Below are 20,035 nucleotides of genomic sequence, written 5' to 3'. Positions count from 1 at the left end.
TTTCTGATCGACGCCTTAGCCCACTCGACGCGGTTCGGGGGCTCTCTTATTATCACCGAGCTCGAGATTCGAACCGAGAGCCAACTTGCAATAGAAAATGAATTTTTTTCTGATCGACGCCTTAGCCCACTCGACGCGGTTCTGGGGCTCTCTTATTATCACCCAGCAACTTGAATTTGAAAATTTTGTTTTCGATCGACGCCTTTGCCCACTCGACTGTTCGGGGCTCTCTTATTATCAACCAGCTCGAGATTCGAAACCCGACCCGACCCGACTTGAATTTGAAATTTTTTTTTTCGATCGACGCCTTAGCCCACTCGACTGTTCGGGGCTCTCTTATTATCAACCAGCTCGAGATTCGAAACCCGACCCGACCCGACTTGAATTTAAAATATTTTTTTTTCGATCGACGCCTTTGCCCACTCGACTGTTCGGGGCTCTCTGATTATCAACCAGCTCGATATTCGAAACCTCACCCGACCCGACCCGACCCGACCCGACCCGACCCGACTTGAATTTGAAAATTTTGTTTTCGATCGACGCCTTTGCCCACTCGACTGTTCGGGGCACTCTTATCATCAACCAGCTCGAGATTCGAAACCCGACCCGACCCGACCCGACTTGAATTTGAAATTTTTTTTTCGATCGACGCCTTTGCCCACTCGACTGTTCGGGGCTCTCTTATTATCAACCAGCTCGAGATTCGAAACCCGACCCGACCCGACTTGAATTTGAAAATTTTTTTTTTTTATCGACGCCTTTGCCCACTCGACTGTTCGGGACTCTCTTATTATCAACCAGCTCGAGATTCGCACCGAGTTCCAACTTGCATTGGAAAATTAATTTTTTTCCGATCGACGCCTTAGCCCACTCGACGCGGTTCGGGGGCTCACTTATTATCACCGAACTCGAGATTCGAACCGAGAGCCAACTTGCATTAGAAAATGAATTTTTTTCTGATCGACGCCTTAGCCCACTCGACGCAGTTCGGGGGCTCTCTTATTATCACCCAGCTCGAGATTCGAACCGTGCATTGGAAAAATAATTTGTTTTTCTGATCGACGCCTTAGCCCACTCGACGCGGTTCGGGGGCTCTCTTATTATCACCCAGCTCGAGATTCGAACCAAGAGCGAACTTGCATTGGAAAAATAATTTTTTTTTCTGATCGACGCCTTAGCCCACTCGACGCGGTTCGGGGGCTCTCTTATTATCATCCAGCTCGAGATTTGAACCGAGAGTCAACTTGCATTGGAAAAATAATTTTTTTTTCTGATCGATGCCTTAGCCCACTCGACGCGGTTCGGGGGCTCTCTTATTATCACCCAGCTCGAGATTCGAACCGAGAGCCAACTTGCATTGGAAAATAAATTTTTTTCTGATCGACGCCTTAGCCCACTTGACGTGGTTCGGGGGCTCTCTTATTATCATCCAGCTCGAGATTCGAACCGAGAGTCAACTTGCATTGGAAAAATAATTTTTTTTTCTGATCGACGCCTTAGCCCACTCGACGCGGTTCGGGGGCTCTCTTATTATCACCCAGCTCTAGATTCCAAACCCGATCCGACCCGACCCGACCCGACCCGACTTGAATTCGAAATTTTTTTTTCGATCGACGGCTTTGCCCACTCGACTGTTCGGGGCTCTCTTATTATCACCCAGCTCGAGATTCGAACCGAGAGCCAACTTGCATTGGAAAAATAATTTTTTTTTCTGATCGACGCCTTAGCCCACTCGACGCGGTTCGGGGGCTCTGTTATTATCACCCAGCTCGAGATTCGAACCGTGCATTGGAAAAATAATTTGTTTTTCTGATCGACGCCTTAGCCCACTCGACGCGGTTCGGGGGCTCTCTTATTATCATCCAGCTCGAGATTTGAACTGAGAGTCAACTTGCATTGGAAAATTTTTTTTTTTCTGATCGATGCCTTAGCCCACTCGACGCGGTTCGGGGGCTCTCTTATTATCACCCAGCTCGAGATTCGAACCGTGCATTGGAAAAATAATTTGTTTTTCTGATCGACGCCTTAGCCCACTCGACGCGGTTCGGGGGCTCTCTTATTATCATCCAGCTCGAGATTTGAACTGAGAGTCAACTTGCATTGGAAAATTTTTTTTTTTCTGATCGATGCCTTAGCCCACTCGACGCGGTTCGGGGGCTCTCTTATTATCACCCAGCTCGAGATTCGAACCGTGCATTGGAAAAATAATTTGTTTTTCTGATCGACGCCTTAGCCCACCCGACGCGGTTCTGGGGCTCTCTTATTATCACCCAGCAACTTGAATTTGAAAATTTTGTTTTCGATCGACGCCTTTGCCCACTCGACTGTTCGGGGCTCTCTTATTATGAACCAGCTCGAGATTCGAAACCCGACCCGACCCGACTTGAATTTGAAATTTTTTTTTTCGATCGACGCCTTAGCCCACCCGACTGTTCGGGGCTCTCTTATTATCAACCAGCTCGAGATTCGAAACCCGACCCGACCCAACTTGAATTTAAAATATTTTTTTTCGATCGACGCCTTTGCCCACTCGACTGTTCGGGGCTCTCTGATTATCAACCAGCTCGATATTCGAAACCTCACTCGACCCGACCCGACCCGACTTGAATTTGAAAATTTTTTTTTCGATCGACGCCTTTGCCCACTCGACTGTTCGGGGCTCTCTTATTATCAACCAGCTCGAGATTCGAAACCCGACCCGACCCGACTTGAATTTGAAAAATTGTTTTTTTGATCGACGCCTTTGCCCACTCGACGCGGTTCGGGGGCTCACTTATTATCACCGAGCTCGAGATTCGAACCGAGAGCCAACTTGCATTAGAAAATGAATTTTTTTCTGATCGACGCCTTAGCCCACTCGACGCGGTTCGGGGGCTCTCTTATTATCACCCAGCTCGAGATTCGAATCGTGCATTGGAAAAATAATTTGTTTTTCTGATCGACGCCTTAGCCCACTCGACGCGGTTCGGGGGCTCTCTTATTATCACCCAGCTCGAGATTCGAACCGAGAGCCAACTTGCATTGGAAAATTAATTTTTTTCTGATCGACGCCTTAGCCCACTCGACGCGGTTCGGGGGCTCTCTTATTATCACCCAGCTCTAGATTCGAAACCCGATCCGACCCGACCCGACCCGACCCGAATTGAATTCGAAATTTTTTTTTCGATCGACGGCTTTGCCCACTCGACTGTTCGGGGCTCTCTTATTATCAACCAGCTCGAGATTCGAAACCCGACCCGACCCGACTTGAATTTAAAATTTTTTTTTTCGATCGACGCCTTTGCCCACTCGACTGTTCGGGGCTCTCTTATTATCAACCAGCTCGAGATTCGAAACCCGACCCGACCCGACTTGAATTTGAAAATTTTTTTTTTTGATCGACGCCTTTGCCCACTCGACTGTTCGGGACTCTCTTATTATCAACCAGCTCGAGATTCGAACCGAGTTCCAACTTGCATTGGAAAATTATTTTTTATCCGATCGACGCCTTAGCCCACTCGACGCGGTTCGGGGGCTCACTTATTATCACCGAACTCGAGATTCGAACCGAGAGCCAACTTGCATTAGAAAATGAATTTTTTTCTGATCGACGCCTTAGCCCACTCGACGCGGTTCGGGGGCTCTCTTATTATCACCCAGCTCGAGATTCGAACCGTGCATTGGAAAAATAATTTGTTTTTCTGATCGACGCCTTAGCCCACTCGACGCGGTTCGGGGTTCTCTTATTATCAACCAGCTCGAGATTCGAACCGAGAGCCAACTTGCATTGGAAAATGAATTTTTTTCTGATCGACGCCTTAGCCCACTCGACGCGGTTCGGGTGCTCTCTTATTATCACCCAGCTCGAGATTCGAACCAAGAGCCAACTTGCATTGGAAAATTAATTTTTTTCCGATCGACGCCTTAGCCCACTCGACGCGGTTCGGGGGCTCTCTTATTATCACCGAGCTCGAGATTCGAACCGAGAGCCAACTTGCATTAGAAAATGAATTTTTTTCTGATCGACGCCTTAGCCCACTCGACGCGGTTCAGGGGCTCTCTTATTATCACCCAGCTCGAGATTCGAACCGTGCATTGGAAAAATAATTTGTTTTTCTGATCGACGCCTTAGCCCACTCGACGCGGTTCGGGGGCTCTCTTATTATCATCCAGCTCGAGATTTGAACTGAGAGTCAACTTGCATTGGAAATTTTTTTTTTTCTGATCGATGCCTTAGCCCACTCGACGCGGTTCGGGGGCTCTCTTATTATCACCCAGCTCGAGATTCGAACCGTGCATTGGAAAAATAATTTGTTTTTCTGATCGACGCCTTAGCCCACTCGACGCGGTTCGAGGGCTCTCTTATGATCACCCAGCTCGAGATTCGAACCGTGCATTGGAAAAGTTAATTTTTTTTTAAATCGACGCCTTAGCCCACTCGACGCGGTTCGGGGGCTCTCTTATTATCACCCAGCTCGAGATTCGAACCGTGCATTGGAAAAATAATTTGTTTTTCTGATCGACGCCTTAGCCCACTCGACGCGGTTCGAGGGCTCTCTTATGATCACCCAGCTCGAGATTCGAACCGAGAGCGCACTTGCATTGGAAAATGAATTTTTTTCTGATCGACGCCTTAGCCCACTCGACGCGGTTCAGGGGCTCTCTTATTATCACCCAGCTCGAGATTCGAACCGAGAGCCAACTTGCATTGGAAAAATAATTTTTTTTTCTGATCGACGCCTTAGCCCACTCGACGCGGTTCGGGGGCTCTGTTATTATCACCCAGCTCGAGATTCGAACCGTGCATTGGAAAAATAATTTGTTTTTCTGATCGACGCCTTAGCCCACTCGACGCGGTTCGGGGGCTCTCTTATTATCATCCAGCTCGAGATTTGAACTGAGAGTCAACTTGCATTGGAAAATTTTTTTTTTCTGATCGATGCCTTAGCCCACTCGACGCGGTTCGGGGGCTCTCTTATTATCACCCAGCTCGAGATTCGAACCGTGCATTGGAAAAATAATTTGTTTTTCTGATCGACGCCTTAGCCCACTCGACGCGGTTCGAGGGCTCTCTTATGATCACCCAGCTCGAGATTCGAACCGAGAGCGCACTTGCATTGGAAAATGAATTTTTTTCTGATCGACGCCTTAGCCCACTCGACGCGGTTCAGGGGCTCTCTTATTATCACCCAGCTCGAGATTCGAACCGAGAGCCAACTTGCATTGGAAAAATAATTTTTTTTTCTGATCGACGCCTTAGCCCACTCGACGCGGTTCGGGGGCTCTGTTATTATCACCCAGCTCGAGATTCGAACCGTGCATTGGAAAAATAATTTGTTTTTCTGATCGACGCCTTAGCCCACTCGACGCGGTTCGGGGGCTCTCTTATTATCACCCAGCTCGAGATTCGAACCGAGAGTCAACTTGCATTGGAAAAATAATTTTTTTTTCTGATCGACGCCTTAGCCCACTCGACGCGGTTCGGGGGCTCTCTTATTATCACCCAGCTCTAGATTCCAAACCCGATCCGACCCGACCCGACCCGACCCGACTTGAATTCGAAATTTTTTTTTCGATCGACGGCTTTGCCCACTCGACTGTTCGGGGCTCTCTTATTATCACCCAGCTCGAGATTCGAACCGAGAGCTAACTTGCATTGGAAAATAAATTTTTTTCTGATCGACGCCTTAGCCCACTTGACGTGGTTCGGGGGCTCTCTTATTATCATCCAGCTCGAGATTCGAACCGAGAGTCAACTTGCATTGGAAAAATAATTTTTTTTTCTGATCGACGCCTTAGCCCACTCGACGCGGTTCGGGGGCTCTCTTATTATCACCCAGCTCTAGATTCCAAACCCGATCCGACCCGACCCGACCCGACCCGACTTGAATTCGAAATTTTTTTTTCGATCGACGGCTTTGCCCACTCGACTGTTCGGGGCTCTCTTATTATCACCCAGCTCGAGATTCGAACCGAGAGCCAACTTGCATTGGAAAAATAATTTTTTTTTCTGATCGACGCCTTAGCCCACTCGACGCGGTTCGGGGGCTCTGTTATTATCACCCAGCTCGAGATTCGAACCGTGCATTGGAAAAATAATTTGTTTTTCTGATCGACGCCTTAGCCCACTCGACGCGGTTCGGGGGCTCTCTTATTATCATCCAGCTCGAGATTTGAACTGAGAGTCAACTTGCATTGGAAAATTTTTTTTTTCTGATCGATGCCTTAGCCCACTCGACGCGGTTCGGGGGCTCTCTTATTATCACCCAGCTCGAGATTCGAACCGTGCATTGGAAAAATAATTTGTTTTTCTGATCGACGCCTTAGCCCACTCGACGCGGTTCGGGGGTTCTCTTATAATCACCCAGCTCGAGATTCGAACCGAGAGCCAACTTGCATTGGAAAATGAATTTTTTTCTGATCGACGCCTTAGCCGACTCGACGCGGTTCGGGGGCTCTCTTATTATCACCGAGCTCGAGATTCGAACCGAGAGCCAACTTGCATTAGAAAATGAATTTTTTTCTGATCGACGCCTTAGCCCACCCGACGCGGTTCTGGGGCTCTCTTATTATCACCCAGCAACTTGAATTTGAAAATTTTGTTTTCGATCGACGCCTTTGCCCACTCGACTGTTCGGGGCTCTCTTATTATCAACCAGCTCGAGATTCGAAACCCGACCCGACCCGACTTGAATTTGAAATTTTTTTTTTCGATCGACGCCTTAGCCCACCCGACTGTTCGGGGCTCTCTTATTATCAACCAGCTCGAGATTCGAAACCCGACCCGACCCAACTTGAATTTAAAATATTTTTTTTCGATCGACGCCTTTGCCCACTCGACTGTTCGGGGCTCTCTGATTATCAACCAGCTCGATATTCGAAACCTCACCCGACCCGACCCGACCCGACTTGAATTTGAAAATTTTGTTTTCGATCGACGCCTTTGCCCACTCGACTGTTCGGGGCACTCTTATCATCAACCAGCTCGAGATTCGAAACCCGACCCGACCCGACCCGACTTGAATTTGAAATTTTTTTTTCGATCGACGCCTTTGCCCACTCGACTGTTCGGGGCTCTCTTATTATCAACCAGCTCGAGATTCGAAACCCGACCCGACCCGACTTGAATTTGAAAAATTGTTTTTTTGATCGACGCCTTTGCCCACTCGACGCGGTTCGGGGGCTCACTTATTATCACCGAGCTCGAGATTCGAACCGAGAGCCAACTTGCATTAGAAAATGAATTTTTTTCTGATCGACGCCTTAGCCCACTCGACGCGGTTCGGGGGCTCTCTTATTATCACCCAGCTCGAGATTCGAATCGTGCATTGGAAAAATAATTTGTTTTTCTGATCGACGCCTTAGCCCACTCGACGCGGTTCGGGGCTCTCTTATTATCACCCAGCTCGAGATTCGAACCGAGAGCCAACTTGCATTGGAAAATTAATTTTTTTCTGATCGACGCCTTAGCCCACTCGACGCGGTTCGGGGGCTCTCTTATTATCACCCAGCTCTAGATTCGAAACCCGATCCGACCCGACCCGACCCGACCCGAATTGAATTCGAAATTTTTTTTTCGATCGACGGCTTTGCCCACTCGACTGTTCGGGGCTCTCTTATTATCAACCAGCTCGAGATTCGAAACCCGACCCGACCCGACTTGAATTTAAAATTTTTTTTTTCGATCGACGCCTTTGCCCACTCGACTGTTCGGGGCTCTCTTATTATCAACCAGCTCGAGATTCGAAACCCGACCCGACCCGACTTGAATTTGAAAATTTTTTTTTTTGATCGACGCCTTTGCCCACTCGACTGTTCGGGACTCTCTTATTATCAACCAGCTCGAGATTCGAACCGAGTTCCAACTTGCATTGGAAAATTATTTTTTTTCCGATCGACGCCTTAGCCCACTCGACGCGGTTCGGGGGCTCACTTATTATCACCGAACTCGAGATTCGAACCGAGAGCCAACTTGCATTAGAAAATGAATTTTTTTCTGATCGACGCCTTAGCCCACTCGACGCGGTTCGGGGGCTCTCTTATTATCACCCAGCTCGAGATTCGAACCGTGCATTGGAAAAATAATTTGTTTTTCTGATCGACGCCTTAGCCCACTCGACGCGGTTCGGGGGCTCTCTTATTATCACCGAGCTCGAGATTCGAACCGAGAGCCAACTTGCATTAGAAAATGAATTTTTTTCTGATCGACGCCTTAGCCCACTCGACGCGGTTCTGGGGCTCTCTTATTATCACCCAGCAACTTGAATTTGAAAATTTTGTTTTCGATCGACGCCTTTGCCCACTCGACTGTTCGGGGCTCTCTTATTATCAACCAGCTCGAGATTCGAAACCCGACCCGACCCGACTTGAATTTGAAAATTTTTTTTTTGATCGACGCCTTAGCCCACTCGACTGTTCGGGGCTCTCTTATTATCAACCAGCTCGAGATTCGAAACCCGACCCGACCCGACTTGAATTTAAAATTTTTTTTTTTCGATCGACGCCTTTGCCCACTCGACTGTTCGGGGCTCTCTGATTATCAACCAGCTCGATATTCGAAACCTCACCCGACCCGACCCGACCCGACTTGAATTTGAAAATTTTGTTTTCGATCGAAGCCTTTGCCCACTCGACTGTTCGGGGCACTCTTATCATCAACCAGCTCGAGATTCGAAACCCGACCCGACCCGACCCGACTTGAATTTGAAATTTTTTTTTCGATCGACGCCTTTACCCACTCGACTGTTCGGGGCTCTCTTATTATCAACCAGCTCGAGATGCGAAACCCGACCCGACCCGACTTGAATTTGAAAAATTGTTTTTTTGATCGACGCCTTTGCCCACTCGACGCGGTTCGGGGGCTCACTTATTATCACCGAGCTCGAGATTCGAACCGAGAGCCAACTTGCATTAGAAAATGAATTTTTTTCTGATCGACGCCTTAGCCCACTCGACGCGGTTCGGGGGCTCTCTTATTATCACCCAGCTCGAGATTCGAATCGTGCATTGGAAAAATAATTTGTTTTTCTGATCGACGCCTTAGCCCACTCGACGCGGTTCGGGGGCTCTCTTATTATCACCCAGCTCGAGATTCGAACCGAGAGCCAACTTGCATTGGAAAATTAATTTTTTTCTGATCGACGCCTTAGCCCACTCGACGCGGTTCGGGGGCTCTCTTATTATCACCCAGCTCTAGATTCGAAACCCGATCCGACCCGACCCGACCCGACCCGAATTGAATTCGAAATTTTTTTTTCGATCGACGGCTTTGCCCACTCGACTGTTCGGGGCTCTCTTATTATCAACCAGCTCGAGATTCGAAACCCGACCCGACCCGACTTGAATTTAAAATTTTTTTTTTCGATCGACGCCTTTGCCCACTCGACTGTTCGGGGCTCTCTTATTATCAACCAGCTCGAGATTCGAAACCCGACCCGACCCGACTTGAATTTGAAAATTTTTTTTTTTGATCGACGCCTTTGCCCACTCGACTGTTCGGGACTCTCTTATTATCAACCAGCTCGAGATTCGAACCGAGTTCCAACTTGCATTGGAAAATTATTTTTTTTCCGATCGACGCCTTAGCCCACTCGACGCGGTTCGGGGGCTCACTTATTATCACCGAACTCGAGATTCGAACCGAGAGCCAACTTGCATTAGAAAATGAATTTTTTTCTGATCGACGCCTTAGCCCACTCGACGCGGTTCGGGGGCTCTCTTATTATCACCCAGCTCGAGATTCGAACCGTGCATTGGAAAAATAATTTGTTTTTCTGATCGACGCCTTAGCCCACTCGACGCGGTTCGGGGGCTCTCTTATTATCACCGAGCTCGAGATTCGAACCGAGAGCCAACTTGCATTAGAAAATGAATTTTTTTCTGATCGACGCCTTAGCCCACTCGACGCGGTTCTGGGGCTCTCTTATTATCACCCAGCAACTTGAATTTGAAAATTTTGTTTTCGATCGACGCCTTTGCCCACTCGACTGTTCGGGGCTCTCTTATTATCAACCAGCTCGAGATTCGAAACCCGACCCGACCCGACTTGAATTTGAAAATTTTTTTTTTTGATCGACGCCTTAGCCCACTCGACTGTTCGGGGCTCTCTTATTATCAACCAGCTCGAGATTCGAAACCCGACCCGACCCGACTTGAATTTAAAATTTTTTTTTTTCGATCGACGCCTTTGCCCACTCGACTGTTCGGGGCTCTCTGATTATCAACCAGCTCGATATTCGAAACCTCACCCGACCCGACCCGACCCGACTTGAATTTGAAAATTTTGTTTTCGATCGAAGCCTTTGCCCACTCGACTGTTCGGGGCACTCTTATCATCAACCAGCTCGAGATTCGAAACCCGACCCGACCCGACCCGACTTGAATTTGAAATTTTTTTTTCGATCGACGCCTTTACCCACTCGACTGTTCGGGGCTCTCTTATTATCAACCAGCTCGAGATGCGAAACCCGACCCGACCCGACTTGAATTTGAAAAATTTATTATTTGATCGACGCCTTTGCCCACTCGACTGTTCGGGACTTTCTTATTATCAACCAGCTCGAGATTCGAACCGAGTTCCAACTTGCATTGGAAAATGAATTTTTTTCTGATCGACGCCTTAGCCCACTTGACGTGGTTCGGGGGCTCTCTTATTATCATCCAGCTCGAGATTCGAACCGAGAGTCAACTTGCATTGGAAAAATAATTTTTTTTTCTGATCGACGCCTTAGCCCACTCGACGCGGTTCGGGGGCTCTCTTATTATCACCAAGCTCGAGATTCGAACCGAGAGCCAACTTGCATTGGAAAATGAATTTTTTTCTGATCGACGCCTTAGCCCACTTTACGTGGTTCGGGGGCTCTCTTATTATCATCCAGCTCGAGATTCGAACCGAGACTCAACTTGCATTGGAAAAATAATTTTTTTTTCTGATCGACGCCTTAGCCTTCTCGACGCGGTTCGGGGGCTCTCTCTTATTATCACCCAGCTCGAGAATTCGAACCGAGAGCCAACTTGCTTTGGAAAATGAATTTTTTTCTGATCGACGCCTTAGCCCACTCGACGCGGTTCGGGTGCTCTCTTATTGTCACCCAGCTCGAGATTCGAACCAAGAGCCAACTTGCATTGGAAAATTAATTTTTTTCCGATCGACGCCTTAGCCCACTCGACAAGGTTCGGGGGCTCTCTTATTATCACCGAGCTCGAGATTCGAACCGAGAGCCAACTTGCATTAGAAAATGAATTTTTTTCTGATCGACGCCTTAGCCCACTCGACGCGGTTCAGGGGCTCTCTTATTATCACCCAGCTCGAGATTCGAACCGTGCATTGGAAAAATAATTTGTTTTTCTGATCGACGCCTTAGCCCACTCGACGCGGTTCGGGGGCTCTCTTATTATCACCCAGCTCGAGATTCGAACCGAGAGCGCACTTGCATTGGAAAAATAATTTTTTTTTCTGATCGATGCCGTAGCCCACTCGACGCGGTTCGGGGGCTCTCTTATTATCATCCAGCTCGAGATTTGAACTGAGAGTCAACTTGCATTGGAAATTTTTTTTTTTCTGATCGATGCCTTAGCCCACTCGACGCGGTTCGGGGGCTCTCTTATTATCACCCAGCTCGAGATTCGAACCGTGCATTGGAAAAATAATTTGTTTTTCTGATCGACGCCTTAGCCCACTCGACGCGGTTCGAGGGCTCTCTTATGATCACCCAGCTCGAGATTCGAACCGAGAGCGCACTTGCATTGGAAAAATAATTTTTTTTTCTGATCGATGCCTTAGCCCACTCGACGCGGTTCGGGGGCTCTCTTATTTTCATCCAGCTCGAGATTTGAACCGAGAGTCAACTTGCATTGGAAAAATAATTTTTTTTTCTGATCGATGCCTTAGCCCACTCGACGCGGTTCGGGGGCTCTCCAGCTCGAGATTTGAACCGAGAGTCAACTTGCATTGGAAAAATAATTTTTTTTTCTGATCGATGCCTTCGCCCACTCGACGCGGTTCGGGGGCTCTCTTATTATCATCAAGCTCGAGATTCGAACCGAGAGCCAACTTGCATTGGAAAATGAATTTTTTTCTGATCGACGCCTTAGCCCACTCGAAGCGGTTCAGGGGCTCTCTTATTATCACCCAGCTCGAGATTCGAACCGAGAGCCAACTTGCATTGGAAAAATAATTTTTTTTTCTGATCGATGCCTTAGCCCACTCGACTCGGTTCGGGGGCTCTCTATCACCCAGCTCGAGATTCGAACCGAGAGCCAACTTGCATTGGAAAATGAATTTTTTTCTGATCGACGCCTTAGCCCACTTGACGTGGTTCGGGGGCTCTCTTATTATCACCCAGCTCGAGATTTGAACTGAGAGTCAACTTGCATTGGAAAAAAAAATTTTTTCTGATCGATGCCTTAGCCCACTCGACGCGGTTCGGGGGCTCTCTTATTATCACCCAGCTCGAGATTCGAACCGTGCATTGGAAAAGTTAATTTTTTTTTAAATCGACGCCTTAGCCCACTCGACGCGGTTCGGGGGCTCTCTTATTATCACCCAGCTCGAGATTCGAACCGAGAGCCAACTTGCATTGGAAAATAAATTTTTTTCTGATCGACGCCTTAGCCCACTTGACGTGGTTCGGGGGCTCTCTTATTATCATCCAGCTCGAGATTCGAACCGAGAGTCAACTTGCATTAGAAAATGAATTTTTTTCTGATCGACGCCTTAGCCCACTCGACGCGGTTCGGGGGCTCTCTTATTATCACCCAGCTCGAGATTCGAATCGTGCATTGGAAAAATAATTTGTTTTTCTGATCGACGCCTTAGCCCACTCGACGCGGTTCGGGGGCTCTCTTATTATCACCCAGCTCGAGATTCGAACCGAGAGCCAACTTGCATTGGAAAATTTATTTTTTTCTGATCGACGCCTTAGCCCACTCGACGCGGTTCGGGGGCTCTCTTATTATCACCCAGCTCTAGATTCGAAACCCGATCCGACCCGACCCGACCCGACCCGAATTGAATTCGAAATTTTTTTTTCGATCGACGGCTTTGCCCACTCGACTGTTCGGGGCTCTCTTATTATCAACCAGCTCGAGATTCGAAACCCGACCCGACCCGACTTGAATTTAAAATTTTTTTTTTCGATCGACGCCTTTGCCCACTCGACTGTTCGGGGTTCTCTTATTATCAACCAGCTCGAGATTCGAAACCCGACCCGACCCGACTTGAATTTGAAAATTTTTTTTTTGATCGACGCCTTTGCCCACTCGACTGTTCGGGACTCTCTTATTATCAACCAGCTCGAGATTCGAACCGAGTTCCAACTTGCATTGGAAAATTATTTTTTTTCCGATCGACGCCTTAGCCCACTCGACGCGGTTCGGGGGCTCACTTATTATCACCGAACTCGAGATTCGAACCGAGAGCCAACTTGCATTAGAAAATGAATTTTTTTCTGATCGACGCCTTAGCCCACTCGACGCGGTTCGGGGGCTCTCTTATTATCACCCAGCTCGAGATTCGAACCGTGCATTGGAAAAATAATTTGTTTTTCTGATCGACGCCTTAGCCCACTCGACGCGGTTCGGGGTTCTCTTATTATCAACCAGCTCGAGATTCGAACCGAGAGCCAACTTGCATTGGAAAATGAATTTTTTTCTGATCGACGCCTTAGCCCACTCGACGCGGTTCGGGTGCTCTCTTATTATCACCCAGCTCGAGATTCGAACCAAGAGCCAACTTGCATTGGAAAATTAATTTTTTTCCGATCGACGCCTTAGCCCACTCGACAAGGTTCGGGGGCTCTCTTATTATCACCGAGCTCGAGATTCGAACCGAGAGCCAACTTGCATTAGAAAATGAATTTTTTTCTGATCGACGCCTTAGCCCACTCGACGCGGTTCAGGGGCTCTCTTATTATCACCCAGCTCGAGATTCGAACCGTGCATTGGAAAAATAATTTGTTTTTCTGATCGACGCCTTAGCCCACTCGACGCGGTTCGGGGGCTCTCTTATTATCACCCAGCTCGAGATTCGAACCGAGAGCGCACTTGCATTGGAAAAATAATTTTTTTTTCTGATCGATGCCTTAGCCCACTCGACGCGGTTCGGGGGCTCTCTTATTATCATCCAGCTCGAGATTTGAACTGAGAGTCAACTTGCATTGGAAATTTTTTTTTTTTCTGATCGATGCCTTAGCCCACTCGACGCGGTTCGGGGGCTCTCTTATTATCACCCAGCTCGAGATTCGAACCGTGCATTGGAAAAATAATTTGTTTTTCTGATCGACGCCTTAGCCCACTCGACGCGGTTCGAGGGCTCTCTTATGATCACCCAGCTCGAGATTCGAACCGAGAGCGCACTTGCATTGGAAAAATAATTTTTTTTTCTGATCGATGCCTTAGCCCACTCGACGCGGTTCGGGGGCTCTCTTATTTTCATCCAGCTCGAGATTTGAACCGAGAGTCAACTTGCATTGGAAAAATAATTTTTTTTTCTGATCGATGCCTTAGCCCACTCGACGCGGTTCGGGGGCTCTCCAGCTCGAGATTTGAACCGAGAGTCAACTTGCATTGGAAAAATAATTTTTTTTTCTGATCGATGCCTTCGCCCACTCGACGCGGTTCGGGGGCTCTCTTATTATCATCAAGCTCGAGATTCGAACCGAGAGCCAACTTGCATTGGAAAATGAATTTTTTTCTGATCGACGCCTTAGCCCACTCGAAGCGGTTCAGGGGCTCTCTTATTATCACCCAGCTCGAGATTCGAACCGAGAGCCAACTTGCATTGGAAAAATAATTTTTTTTTCTGATCGATGCCTTAGCCCACTCGACTCGGTTCGGGGGCTCTCTATCACCCAGCTCGAGATTCGAACCGAGAGCCAACTTGCATTGGAAAATGAATTTTTTTCTGATCGACGCCTTAGCCCACTTGACGTGGTTCGGGGGCTCTCTTATTATCACCCAGCTCGAGATTTGAACTGAGAGTCAACTTGCATTGGAAAAAAAAAATTTTTCTGATCGATGCCTTAGCCCACTCGACGCGGTTCGGGGGCTCTCTTATTATCACCCAGCTCGAGATTCGAACCGTGCATTGGAAAAGTTAATTTTTTTTTAAATCGACGCCTTAGCCCACTCGACGCGGTTCGGGGGCTCTCTTATTATCACCCAGCTCGAGATTCGAACCGAGAGCCAACTTGCATTGGAAAATAAATTTTTTTCTGATCGACGCCTTAGCCCACTTGACGTGGTTCGGGGGCTCTCTTATTATCATCCAGCTCGAGATTCGAACCGAGAGTCAACTTGCATTGGAAAAATAATTGTTTTTTCTGATCGACGCCTTAGCCCACTCGACGCGGTTCGGGGGCTCTCTTATTATCACCCAGCTCTAGATTCCAAACCCGATCCGACCCGACCCGACCCGACCCGACTTGAATTCGAAATTTTTTTTTCGATCGACGCCTTAGCCCACTCGACGCGGTTCGGGGGCTCTCTTATTATCACCCAGCTCGAGATTCGAACCGTGCATTGGAAAAATAATTTGTTTTTCTGATCGACGCCTTAGCCCACTCGACGCGGTTCGGGGGTTCTCTTATAATCACTCAGCTCGAGATTCGAACCGAGAGCCAACTTGCATTGGAAAATGAATTTTTTTCTGATCGACGCCTTAGCCCACTCGACGCGGTTCTGGGGCTCTCTTATTATCACCCAGCAACTTGAATTTGAAAATTTTGTTTTCGATCGACGCCTTTGCCCACTTGACTGTTCGGGGCTCTCTTATTATCAACCAGCTCGAGATTCGAAACCCGACCCGACCCGACTTGAATTTGAAAATTTTTTTTTTCGATCGACGCCTTAGCCCACTCGACTGTTCGGGGCTCTCTTATTATCAACCAGCTCGAGATTCGAAACCCGACCCGACCCGACTTGAATTTAAAATTTTTTTTTTCGATCGACGCCTTTGCCCACTCGACTGTTCGGGGCTCTCTTATTATCAACCAGCTCGAGATTCGAAACCCGACCCGACCCGACTTGAATTTGAAAATTTTTTTTTTGATCGACGCCTTTGCCCACTCGACTGTTCGGGACTCTCTTATTATCAACCAGCTTGAGATTCGAACCGAGTTCCAACTTGCATTGGAAAATTATTTTTTTTCCGATCGACGCCTTAGCCCACTCGACGCGGTTCGGGGGCTCACTTATTATCACCGAACTCGAGATTCGAACCGAGAGCCAACTTGCATTAGAAAATGAATTTTTTTCTGATCGACGCCTTAGCCCACTCGACGCGGTTCGGGGGCTCTCTTATTATCACCCAGCTCGAGATTCGAACCGTGCATTGGAAAAATAATTTGTTTTTCTGATCGACGCCTTAGCCCACTCGACGCGGTTCGGGGTTCTCTTATTATCAACCAGCTCGAGATTCGAACCGAGAGCCAACTTGCATTGGAAAATGAATTTTTTTCTGATCGACGCCTTAGCCCACTCGACGCGGTTTGGGTGCTCTCTTATTATCACCCAGCTCGAGATTCGAACCAAGAGCCAACTTGCATTGGAAAATTAATTTTTTTCCGATCGACGCCTTAGCCCACTCGACGCGGTTCGGGGGCTCTCTTATTATCACCGAGCTCGAGATTCGAACCGAGAGCCAACTTGCATTAGAAAATGAATTTTTTTCTGATCGACGCCTTAGCCCACTCGACGCGGTTCAGGGGCTCTCTTATTATCACCCAGCTCGAGATTCGAACCGTGCATTGGAAAAATAATTTGTTTTTCTGATCGACGCCTTAGCCCACTCGACGCGGTTCGGGGGCTCTCTTATTATCACCCAGCTCGAGATTCGAACCGAGACCGCACTTGCATTGGAAAAATAATTTTTTTTTCTGATCGATGCCTTAGCCCACTCGACGCGGTTCGGGGGCTCTCTTATTATCACCCAGCTCGAGATTTGAACTGAGAGTCAACTTGCATTGGAAAAAAAAAAATTTTTCTGATCGATGCCTTAGCCCACTCGACGCGGTTCGGGGGCTCTCTTATTATCACCCAGCTCGAGATTCGAACCGTGCATTGGAAAAGTTAATTTTTTTTTAAATCGACGCCTTAGCCCACTCGACGCGGTTCGGGGGCTCTCTTATTATCACCCAGCTCGAGATTCGAACCGAGAGCCAACTTGCATTGGAAAATAAATTTTTTTCTGATCGACGCCTTAGCCCACTTGACGTGGTTCGGGGGCTCTCTTATTATCATCCAGCTCGAGATTCGAACCGAGAGTCAACTTGCATTGGAAAAATAATTGTTTTTTCTGATCGACGCCTTAGCCCACTCGACGCGGTTCGGGGGCTCTCTTATTATCACCCAGCTCTAGATTCCAAACCCGATCCGACCCGACCCGACCCGACCCGACTTGAATTCGAAATTTTTTTTTCGATCGACGCCTTAGCCCACTCGACGCGGTTCGGGGGCTCTCTTATTATCACCCAGCTCGAGATTCGAACCGTGCATTGGAAAAATAATTTGTTTTTCTGATCGACGCCTTAGCCCACTCGACGCGGTTCGGGGGTTCTCTTATAATCACTCAGCTCGAGATTCGAACCGAGAGCCAACTTGCATTGGAAAATGAATTTTTTTCTGATCGACGCCTTAGCCCACTCGACGCGGTTCTGGGGCTCTCTTATTATCACCCAGCAACTTGAATTTGAAAATTTTGTTTTCGATCGACGCCTTTGCCCACTTGACTGTTCGGGGCTCTCTTATTATCAACCAGCTCGAGATTCGAAACCCGACCCGACCCGACTTGAATTTGAAAATTTTTTTTTTCGATCGACGCCTTAGCCCACTCGACTGTTCGGGGCTCTCTTATTATCAACCAGCTCGAGATTCGAAACCCGACCCGACCCGACTTGAATTTAAAATTTTTTTTTTCGATCGACGCCTTTGCCCACTCGACTGTTCGGGGCTCTCTTATTATCAACCAGCTCGAGATTCGAAACCCGACCCGACCCGACTTGAATTTGAAAATTTTTTTTTTGATCGACGCCTTTGCCCACTCGACTGTTCGGGACTCTCTTATTATCAACCAGCTTGAGATTCGAACCGAGTTCCAACTTGCATTGGAAAATTATTTTTTTTCCGATCGACGCCTTAGCCCACTCGACGCGGTTCGGGGGCTCACTTATTATCACCGAACTCGAGATTCGAACCGAGAGCCAACTTGCATTAGAAAATGAATTTTTTTCTGATCGACGCCTTAGCCCACTCGACGCGGTTCGGGGGCTCTCTTATTATCACCCAGCTCGAGATTCGAACCGTGCATTGGAAAAATAATTTGTTTTTCTGATCGACGCCTTAGCCCACTCGACGCGGTTCGGGGTTCTCTTATTATCAACCAGCTCGAGATTCGAACCGAGAGCCAACTTGCATTGGAAAATGAATTTTTTTCTGATCGACGCCTTAGCCCACTCGACGCGGTTTGGGTGCTCTCTTATTATCACCCAGCTCGAGATTCGAACCAAGAGCCAACTTGCATTGGAAAATTAATTTTTTTCCGATCGACGCCTTAGCCCACTCGACGCGGTTCGGGGGCTCTCTTATTATCACCGAGCTCGAGATTCGAACCGAGAGCCAACTTGCATTAGAAAATGAATTTTTTTCTGATCGACGCCTTAGCCCACTCGACGCGGTTCAGGGGCTCTCTTATTATCACCCAGCTCGAGATTCGAACCGTGCATTGGAAAAATAATTTGTTTTTCTGATCGACGCCTTAGCCCACTCGACGCGGTTCGGGGGCTCTCTTATTATCACCCAGCTCGAGATTCGAACCGAGACCGCACTTGCATTGGAAAAATAATTTTTTTTTCTGATCGATGCCTTAGCCCACTCGACGCGGTTCGGGGGCTCACTTATTATCACCGAACTCGAGATTCGAACCGAGAGCCAACTTGCATTAGAAAATGAATTTTTTTCTGATCGACGCCTTAGCCCACTCGACGCGGTTCGGGGGCTCTCTTATTATCACCCAGCTCGAGATTCGAACCGTGCATTGGAAAAATAATTTGTTTTTCTGATCGACGCCTTAGCCCACTCGACGCGGTTCGGGGTTCTCTTATTATCAACCAGCTCGAGATTCGAACCGAGAGCCAACTTGCATTGGAAAATGAATTTTTTTCTGATCGACGCCTTAGCCCACTCGACGCGGTTTGGGTGCTCTCTTATTATCACCCAGCTCGAGATTCGAACCAAGAGCCAACTTGCATTGGAAAATTAATTTTTTTCCGATCGACGCCTTAGCCCACTCGACGCGGTTCGGGGGCTCTCTTATTATCACCGAGCTCGAGATTCGAACCGAGAGCCAACTTGCATTAGAAAATGAATTTTTTTCTGATCGACGCCTTAGCCCACTCGACGCGGTTCAGGGGCTCTCTTATTATCACCCAGCTCGAGATTCGAACCGTGCATTGGAAAAATAATTTGTTTTTCTGATCGACGCCTTAGCCCACTCGACGCGGTTCGGGGGCTCTCTTATTATCACCCAGCTCGAGATTCGAACCGAGACCGCACTTGCATTGGAAAAATAATTTTTTTTTCTGATCGATGCCTTAGCCCACTCGACGCGGTTCGGGGGCTCTCTTATTATCATCCAGCTCGAGATTTGAACTGAGAGTCAACTTGCATTGGAAAATTTTTTTTTTTCTGATCGATGCCTTAGCCCACTCGACGCGGTTCGGGGGCTCTTTTATTATCACCCAGCTCAAGATTCGAACCGTGCATTGGAAAAATAATTTGTTTTTCTGATCGACGCCTTAGCCCACTCGACGCGGTTCGAGGGCTCTCTTATGATCACCCAGCTCGAGATTCGAACCGAGAGCGCACTTGCATTGGAAAAATAATTTTTTTTTCTGATCGATGCCTTAGCCCACTCGACGCGGTTCGGGGGCTCTCTTATTATCACCCAGCTCGAGATTCGAACCAAGAGCGAAATTGCATTGGAAAAATAATTTTTTTTTCTGATCGACGCCTTAGCCCACTCGACGCGGTTCGGGGGCTCTCTTATTTTCATCCAGCTCGA

Source organism: Daphnia pulicaria, chromosome 4 (assembly GCF_021234035.1).
Source record: "Daphnia pulicaria isolate SC F1-1A chromosome 4, SC_F0-13Bv2, whole genome shotgun sequence".
Lineage (NCBI taxonomy): Eukaryota > Metazoa > Arthropoda > Branchiopoda > Diplostraca > Daphniidae > Daphnia > Daphnia pulicaria.
Note: the sequence above shows the minus strand (reverse complement) of the source record.